The sequence below is a fragment of the Cygnus olor genome, chromosome 16, assembly GCF_009769625.2.
Source record: "Cygnus olor isolate bCygOlo1 chromosome 16, bCygOlo1.pri.v2, whole genome shotgun sequence".
NCBI lineage: Eukaryota > Metazoa > Chordata > Aves > Anseriformes > Anatidae > Cygnus > Cygnus olor.
In genome coordinates this window covers 5,675,567-5,684,684 of record NC_049184.1, presented here as the reverse complement: position 1 = coordinate 5,684,684, position 9,118 = coordinate 5,675,567, and positions in this window count along the sequence as shown.

Sequence of the window (9,118 nt, the reverse complement as noted above, 5' to 3'; positions counted from 1 at the left end):
GCCCTGAAGCAGTGCGGGGCACACAGTGCCTCTGGCTCGGTGCCCAGGCACCCCCTGCCTTTTTTGGGTGGCAGCACTTCCCTAAGGCCCCCAGCAGTCTGGAGATGGAGCTCCTTCTCCCCCCAAACCCACACAGGGTTAGAAGCTGCTGCAGACACCCCTGTGTCTGTGCAAGTGCATCACCAGGGCTGCTGCTGGTGGAGGAAAAAGGCAGGAGAATGTTACATTCACCCACACATTGCTACGGCCACTCCACCAGCCCCTGCTCCCCTGCAAATCTCCCTCGGCTAATGGAACTGATGATGCACTCCAAGAAAAGCCCTTTAATCGACCCTATCCAAGACAAAATGCCTGAGCTGAGGATTCCTCCCAGCTCCCCAAAAGCATTTCCTCCCCTGTGTCCGCAGAGAGCTCGGGGGAAGGATGGGGCCAAGCGTTTCAGCCCATGCCTGCATCCCGGCCCCCCCTCCCCGTGTATAATTCCTGTTTTATGAATGGAAAGCGCCCTCCGCTATATTTAGTAGCAGCCCAGCCCTGGAGGCAGGAGGACTTGTTGACTTCAAGGGCTCTGAACAAGCCTGCGTTGTTGTGTTTACGGCACGAGGCTTTGCTGGAGAGGCCGAGAAGGCACCGAGCAGCTCATTCCTGAAGCCTGCTGGATTCAGCAAACATCTGCAGTAATTTAAAGCACATGAGGAAAGGGAAGATGGGAGGGCTGGGGTAGCCTTGGGGGAACCGTGGTGGGGCTCTCCTCCATCCCCCCAAAAGCCAGCCGTGGGCTGCATCTATCCGGGGCTCTGCATTTCCCAGCAGGTCCCACAAGTGGAAAGGGGCAGCTTTGCAGCTCTGGGAGGAGTCGCTTCCCCGAGCATATGCTCCATGCCTGGGCTGGTAGCATTGTCAGAGCTGTTTATTTGCATAATCCCCAATTAACACAAACTGTCTCGGATAGGCGCCAGCCACCCGGTTGTGAAGTCTCGCTCACCAGCAAGTCAGCAGCACCCACCTCTGCTGGATCACTCAGGGACCCCGCACACATGGGGACGCACACGGATTGTCCCCACGGGCCCTGGTGGAGCTGCTCTGGCATCTCTTGTGCTCCTGAGCCACGTTATGGACTATCTGAGTTACACATACAGGCTTTCCCCCATCCCCAAGGTGGCCAGAAATGTGGGTTTAAAAGGAAGAATGAAAAAACTTTCATATCACCCCAGGAGGTGCAAAATTACAAAAAGCATCACATGTTTTTAGGGACACTCAGAATAACTTACACCGTGGGTGGCCATGGTGTTGTGTGAGCATCCTCGGGTGATGGCAATGCCCAAAGGCAATGGGAAATCACAGCAGCAGCGCCCTGCTCCTGCTTCAGTATGGTGATGGGCGCTTTATATATATACATTTAAATATATATATATATGTATATATAAACAGGTCCTGAAGGCGATAGCACCTTCAAAACCATCAAGAGGAAAACAAAATCTTGGCTTTCTCCCCCCAAAACACCTTTCTAAAAAACATCAAGAGGGGCTGCTGCCACCTACCGAGCCAGCACACGGCTGCAGCCCGGCTCCGAGGGATTGCTGTTTTGTTTTTTTTAAACATGGACCCGTTGCATTTTGCCCCAAACCACGCAGCAGGTTCGGGGAGTGTTTTTTTTTTTTTTTTTTTTTCCAAATAATGCCCCGAGGGGGAGGAAGGGAGCACAGCACAGAGCCCGGCTAATGGCAAGCAAGGGTTGCGACACTGAGCACCCCGTGCCCTGCGGCCCCGCATTGCTGCAGGATCTGTCCCCGCACCCCACAAGGACAGCCCTGCCCTGCCCCACATCGCACCCACTGCTCGGGGAGCGAGAGGCAGCTGTGGTCCCCCAGGAGCATTCATCTCCTGCTCACCCAGCTCGCATCCAGCCCACCGACACCGCTCCCTGAGCTGAGGTGGCCAGAGGGCTGGCTTGATTAGAGGGCAGTCGGAGGTTTTCCAGCCTATAGAAAGGTTGGAAAAAATGGGTTTAAAGAGGATTTTGCATCTCTCTGAGCGTGAGGGGTGGGCAGAGAGGGGAGGCTGGCCAGGGGAGGCTGTAGGAGGACAGCTGGCCGGTGCCAGCAGGGCTCGGTGCAGGTGGGCTTGCTGCCAGCCCTGGTTGTGACCCAGCGAGGTGTTTGCATTGGCAGGGGTAGCCCAGGGAAGGTCCCACTGCTGTCACAGCTCTGTCACCTCCCGCCTTGAGGTCCCAGGGGGTGGCAGCTCCCCCCCAGAGGACAGCAGGACCACGGCGAGCATCCCCTGGGACCCCACATTGGGAAGGGCTGCAGCAGCCAGCGCTGGAGACATGGGGAACGCGGGGCCACCACCACCAGAGCAGCTGCCCATGCATCCCCAGCCACACTGTTTGGTGTAAATCTCACCCCAGGAGGGTGAGGATGTGGGGATGCAGCTCTGCTCATCAGCAGGGGGAAAAGTGCAGATAAAAGTGCCTTTCTTGGAAGTTCTGTGCTCCTGACACCCAGGGCTGGCGTGGTGAATGAGCAGACCTCAGCCAAAGCTGAACCAAGGGGCTGGTTCCTGCACCACTAGCCCAAACCCTGCCTCCATGCCAAGCCCCCACGCTGGTCCCAGCCCCACCGTGCGGACCCCAGCAAGGTCCCCTCACCCCAGCAGCCCCCCAGGGCACCCCCGGCCCCAGGCAGTGGAGCTGCATGTATGGGGCTGTAGGTTTGTGCAGTGCCCAGAAAACCTGTGCTGACTTTATCCTTTATCTGGCAGAACGATAAATAACCCAGCTGGGCAGCAGGATGCAGAACGATGCCAAGGCCAAAATAAGCTGAGCCGGGCTGCTGAGGAATTGCAATTACCTGCTTGATAGACTCCGAGTGCATCAGGAATGGCCCAGGTGTGTGGCACCACTGGCCAGGCTCAGAAAACCCTAAAGCTGTATTAAGGACAGAGAGGGCTGGGGACACCCATGCATGCCTGTGTCCCCCTCGGTGCCAGGTGGGGGTGTTGTTAACCCCATCCCTAAATGGGCCATTTGGAGACCACCACGCCTCTGTGCCCGCGCTCCAGGCACTCAGCCTTGTCCATGCAGTCAAAAGCCTTGTGGAAAATCAGGGTTTGGGTTGTTTCTTTTTCCCTAAAACGAGAAAAAACAGGTTTTAAACAAGCTGCCTCCTGGCAAGCTCCATACTCCCTGCAGTGCGGGGAAGGACTGAGCCCGGGAGCTGGCAGCATCCCAATGGGATGCAGAACAGGACAGGACAGGGCCTGGTGGCTGTATGGGGGGCTCAGGGCGAGCAGAGCCGCGCTGTGGGGCTGGACATGGCTCCCAAAACCAGCCCCATGCTGCAGCACAGCGGGGGGAGCCAGGCTAGCAGGGCAGGATGGAGGGAGCTGGCAATCTGCTTTGATCCCCATCTCGGAAGAACCACCCTGATGGTTTTCTCAGGGTTCACTGGGAAGGGATAGTGGGTTTTTAAACAGTTTATATAAACAACCGGGCTTGAAAAACGCAGGCCTAATTTCCATGCACTGTTGCTGTAGTTATGCGTGCAAACCAGCAGACAATTACAGAGCGGGTAGGCTCAGTGCTGAGAAAGAAATCAGGGGGTGCAGCTCCTGCCTGGGAGCCCGTGAGGACTTGGGGAGGGAGCTGCGGGGTGCCTGGCTGGGACCCCACCAGGCTGCGGGCACGTGCCCCACACAGACCTGCAGCAGCAAGAACAGGGTGCGGGACTGGGGACCGAAATCTGAAACTGGAGTTGTCTCTGGCCCTGCTTTGTGCTGGGGAGCTGCAGGGGGCACAGCCCCAGGCAGACATCGGTGCCTCTCACCTCTGTGTCAGGGCCAGTCTCGAGAGCCCACCCCAGCTGGTTCCTGCAAAAGGGCCGGGGGTCTGGATGGGTGCTGGGCTCTGCAGGATGGTGCTGGAGGAGAAGCGGCAGCAGCAACTGGAGGGCTTCGACCCGAAGGGATGTGTCCTTGCTCCCTGCAACCAGGACAGGTGCTGGCATGGCAAGGACGGCTGGGCAGCGCCAGGATTTCGGGGTGTGGGCTGAGTGGGAGACATGGACCAAAAAAAAAAAAAAGAGAATTAATGAGAATTAAACAGAGAATTAAAGACTGGGCCATCCACCCGGTCACCATCCCCTTGCACCCCACTGAGAGCTGGCACATGTGTGTGCGTGCGTGCACGCAGCCCCCCAGGGCTGTGCCGGAGGGAGCGGGCAGGGCTGAAGGGCTCTTTGTTCCCCGCTGTAATTATACCTGAGCGGGTAAGCAAAATGTGCTGAAAACTCCTCACCGGGCGTTTCTGCAGGGAGCCGCGGCGCTCAGCCCAACACTGGCCCCATTGTTCCCTTGGTGTGCTCCGGGCCCACCTCCACTCCCCGCTTCCCTGCCTTTCCTCGAAATAATCAGTCCGTGATTAAAAACCGGGTCTTTTCCCTCGGCAACGTCAACATTGGGCAAAACGCCCTTAAACTCCTTCCTGCTGCGGCTCCCTGCGCTGGGAGGGTGGCAATGGAGGGGCAAGGGCACACCCCTGGGTGAGATTTTTGGCACTGGGAGCACCCCGGCTCTCCTGGGGCAGTTTGAGCTCACCGAGGTGGGAACACCCCCAGCACCCCCACCCCTCGTGCCAGCCTGGCTCTGGGGACAGCTGGACTCGTGTCCATCCCTGTCCATGCCAAACCCCACTGAGCTCTGGGGCTGCCCGTGCCCTGCCCTCGGGACGCAGGGCAGGATGGAGCTGTGGCTGCGACGCGCTGCTTTCCAGCACCAAACTGGTATTTGGTGGTGCAGCTCTACCCTGTCCCTTTTGAGATACCTCCTCCCAAAGACAGATGGCAAAGCTCTTGTGTGTTTGTGCACTGCTTGTTCCCAAAGCAATGCCCGAGCGCAGAGCTCACCAGCAGCTTACCCCCGGGAGCAGAGGCTGTGTCTGATGGCTGCCTCTGGGTCCTCCATGGGGCAGGGGACAACGCAGCACCCTGCCCCTCACACTGGTCCCTGCAGCTTGTTTCAAAATTAGGCAGCTCCAAGCTCTGCATTTAGGCTGTGCTTCTGCCTTATTACAGCTAATCCCTTCCTGGGACCAACAAGGCTTAAAACTTTCCCCACCCACACTTTTCCCCAGCCATCAATATTTCAGCAGAGCAGAAATCCCTGCCCCTTCTGCTTTCCCTTTCCCTCGCACGAGGCAGCCTGCCCCAAATCCCACCCTACTGCTTGGGACCCACGGTCGGGCAGGGCCATGGCAGCCCCCCCTGCTCTTCTCATGTCTTCTGCAGGCGGATTGATCCTTTCAGAGCCCAGGCCCCATCTCTAACTGCGACCAGGAGCTTCGGCGTGTGACAGCTAAAGCCTCACTGCTGCTTATCCCTCGTCTCCGACTCCTGCCCACAACGCACGCTCACCCGGGCAGCCCAGCTGGGGTCACCCCGATGACGCTCATCCCACCTGGGTGTTCGGGAGCTCATCGCACCCCCAGCTCGGCACCTCTTCCTGCTGAGGGCTCAAAGGCTTCATCTAGGGTCGAGATTCTTGCAAAGCACTGAAGAAAAAGAATAAATAAAATAATAATAGTAATAATCATAATAATAAGAGTAAAAACCTTCTTGCCAGCTGCCTGGATTGCAGAACAGCATCAGCACGACCACAATTAGCTGCCCTGCGCTGGGGGCTGCTGCTTGCCGAGGAATTCCCCAGGCCCTGCCAGGGGTGCAATGAGCAGAGACACCCCAAAAATGCCCGTGCCCGGCTTTGGGGTGCCGGGGGCGGGGAGCGGGGTGCCGGGCGCCGGCCGTGCCAGGAGGTGGCAGCAGACACACGGCGAGCGGCGGGGAGAGGGTCTGGGGCTGCGGGTTGTCGGGGTGGCACCGACGGATTTCTGATACGTGCAGGGGAAATGCTGGGGGGTTGGTGTCGGGAGAGCAGCTGGGACAGCTGGGCAGCAGTGAGACACAGCTAGGGCTTTGTGTTCCTAACGTGTCCGCTGCAGATATTTAAGATACCGTTTTTACTTTGTATAGGGTGGGTTTGTTGTGTGTGTGTTTGTCTAAAGTGACTTTGTCAGAATCAGAACGCGCTTTTGAATGCACAGAAATTACAGAACACTTCCTCGTTTAACAGCGGGGTATAACGGGTCAGTTTCCATGCTCTGAAATCAGAGAAAAGACTAATTTTTTAAAGAGTAGGAGAAGAACCTCACCGATATTTTAGCAAAATTACTTTACAAGTGCAAAGTTTGGAGGGAGGTTTCTTGCAACTGCTAGGGCTCTGAAAATCTTCCCTAGGTTACACACAAGCCCCAGTAAGAAAGATCCCATGGCTAGAATTAAGTTAGCATTTCTGTATATGAGGCCTAGGCTAGAAAACAGCTCTGTTTTCCCCTAGCTGAATTGTACCCATGTTTCAATGGCCACCTGCAGTTGTGTTTGATGAGGGAATATACGCACATAACTTCAAGCAGAGGCATCAGTTCCAGCACAGAGCAATATATGCTGCCCAGTCAGGGCCTGTGAGTACCGAAAAGTCAGAAGAGCATGTGGCTTTGTCAAAAAAGTGCACGTCCCTGGGAAGCCAGTTTGAAGCCAAGATTACAACCCAATATAAGAAGCATCCAACTGAAGAGCTGAAGTTAATTTGAGTTTTTTTTTCCCTATGAAGTTTTTCCATAAACCTTTAAGTTTTTACATTCCTTTATAGATACTTGACCTAGATAGTTGACTGTAGATACACATTTTACAGTTTAATATTTACAATGTTCCATTCATGTTAATAAAAATGAATTTTGCATAAATCTCTCTCTCATGCATCCTCTAAGCAGCCATCTCTCATCCATTGCCATGGTACAGAATCCTGTCCTGGCAGGACAGTAAAGCCCAGGTTGACTTTACCTGGAGTTCCACATCTGCATGGCTGGGTTTCCTTTGTGGTGCATTCTTCTATCTCACAGCTTGTTTATAACACTGGGCTTGTTTTTGCAGAGTGCTTGTGGCATGATTCTCTAGATGTACGATGACTTTTTACCCCAGCCATCTGAACTGATTTTGACTTTAGTGTAAGATTAGTGTTTGCAGGAAGGAGCTGAATGCTACCCCAAGTACAATTATGTGCTCAACATATATGTATCTATCACTTGGGCAGTGTGGTCATTTGCAGTCTCTGTTTCTGTCTTACCTTTGCTAAGGTAAAGGTTGCTAAAGCCAATGTCGATTAATAACATTCAGTATCACATGTCAAGCACACCATATAAGTTGTCCTCTGTGTTATCATTTTGTTTTCCTCCTTTTGTAGCTGACGTTTGGGAAAAATGTTATTGTTCAACCTCAGCAACCCCAATCTTTTTATTTCTTCTGCTTCAGATGCCTTAATTCAAGATCCACTAGTGGTAGGTGCTCTGTAAAATTCATGAGAAGAATGTATTCCAGGTGCCCAGGCTACTGATTAGTTATGCTTGCCAGTTCAAGATGAATGTAGTGCAATTTTCACATTCGAACTCTGAAAGAGAGTATTTTCCCTGTTAAAAATCATGGTCTATCAGTGAATGGGAACACCAAAAAATAAACTAACATCAAACCAACATGGCAAGCACAGATAATGTAACTGAGTGGCAGAAGTGGTTTGTATACAAAATTTTACCTTTCTTTTGGTCCTTGTGATTTCTGCTGCTTTGTCTACTTATTTGGGAAAAAGAGGAGGCTACTGATTAGCTCATTTTTTCCTACACTTCCTATAAGATACTCGGGCGGGATGGAATTCTCTTGCAATTCTTTTGTCATAACTTCTGCTTGACCAGTAATAACTGCAACAGATTAGGAAAGTTTGCAACATCTGTGCAGAATGATCTTGTACAAAGGGTTTTAGGAAAACCGTGTTTACAGTATAGCTTTTCAGATTTCCTGTGTTTGAAATGGTCAAGCAGTGCTTCTGGGAGTTAACTTCTGAGAGATAATATTTGATAATATCGGTAATACTTTTTCACATTCTTTCTCAGTCTGAGCCAGATTTCAAAGTCACCAAGGCAGAGATTTTTTTTGTGACAGAATATGTATAGTATTTATTTACAGTCAGGCTTCTAGATGCTATTCTTAGTAATATTATTCAAATCACTAATGCAACCTTAACTGAGTTCTTTCCATCAGAACTAGCACATTGAGTTAGCACCATTGATGCTCAGAGTTGACTGGGAAGCCACCGAAGTTAAGGGTCTGTGTGGCAGAGTTGTGTAAATCACTTCCATGTTTGAATCTTTCATGTTGTGTTAATAAAAAAAAATAATCATAGAATCATAGAATGGTTTGTGTTGGAAGGGACCTTAAAGATCAATTAATTCCACGCCTCCCTGCCAAAATCCTACAATATCATTAAAATATTGCAATTCCACTAGGCTTTTGAACAGGAGCCTATAAATGGATATTGCTCTCTGAAACCTCAAAGCCCTAGGCTCCCTCAGCTTGGGGGCTGGGACTGGCCCACATAACAGAAGCACTGGACACCCAGGTTGTTCTGTTATCTGAGAGTATGAGAGCCCCTTTCCTGAAACAGACCCTGCATTCATTCATTCCCATGCTCCATTCTTAACCGGCAGGTCCCCGTTGGCCTCACAGATGGCAAACTTACTTTTTTTCCAAGATTACCTAACTTACTGAAGGTGGCACAGCAAGTCACTGTCAGAGATAGAAACTGAACTGGGTTTCTCAGTTCCTTGACAAGTGTTTAATGATTTAGGATTTGTGATTTTCTGGATTTTTGTATGAAAATGCTAGCCAAGCACACAAAAATCCAGACAATCACATAAATATAAAGGATTTAGGTGGGCCTCTAGGTCTATCTCCTGCTCAAACCAGGACTAACTAAGGTTGCACAGAGGGCCTTGTCTAGTTGAGTTAAAATCGTTTTCAAGGTTGGAGATCCCACAGCCTCTTCACACCCCTGGCTGAGCATTTGACACCCTGCATAGTGATTTTTTTTTCTTATATGTAACCAGAATTTCACTTACTGGAACTCTTGCCTTTTGCCCTTCATACCGTCCCTGTGTAACTCCGCAAAAGAGTATGGCTCCATCTAGTTCACTCATTCTCTTCTAGCTCTTTGCTTCAGTTCATGCCTGCACTGGCTG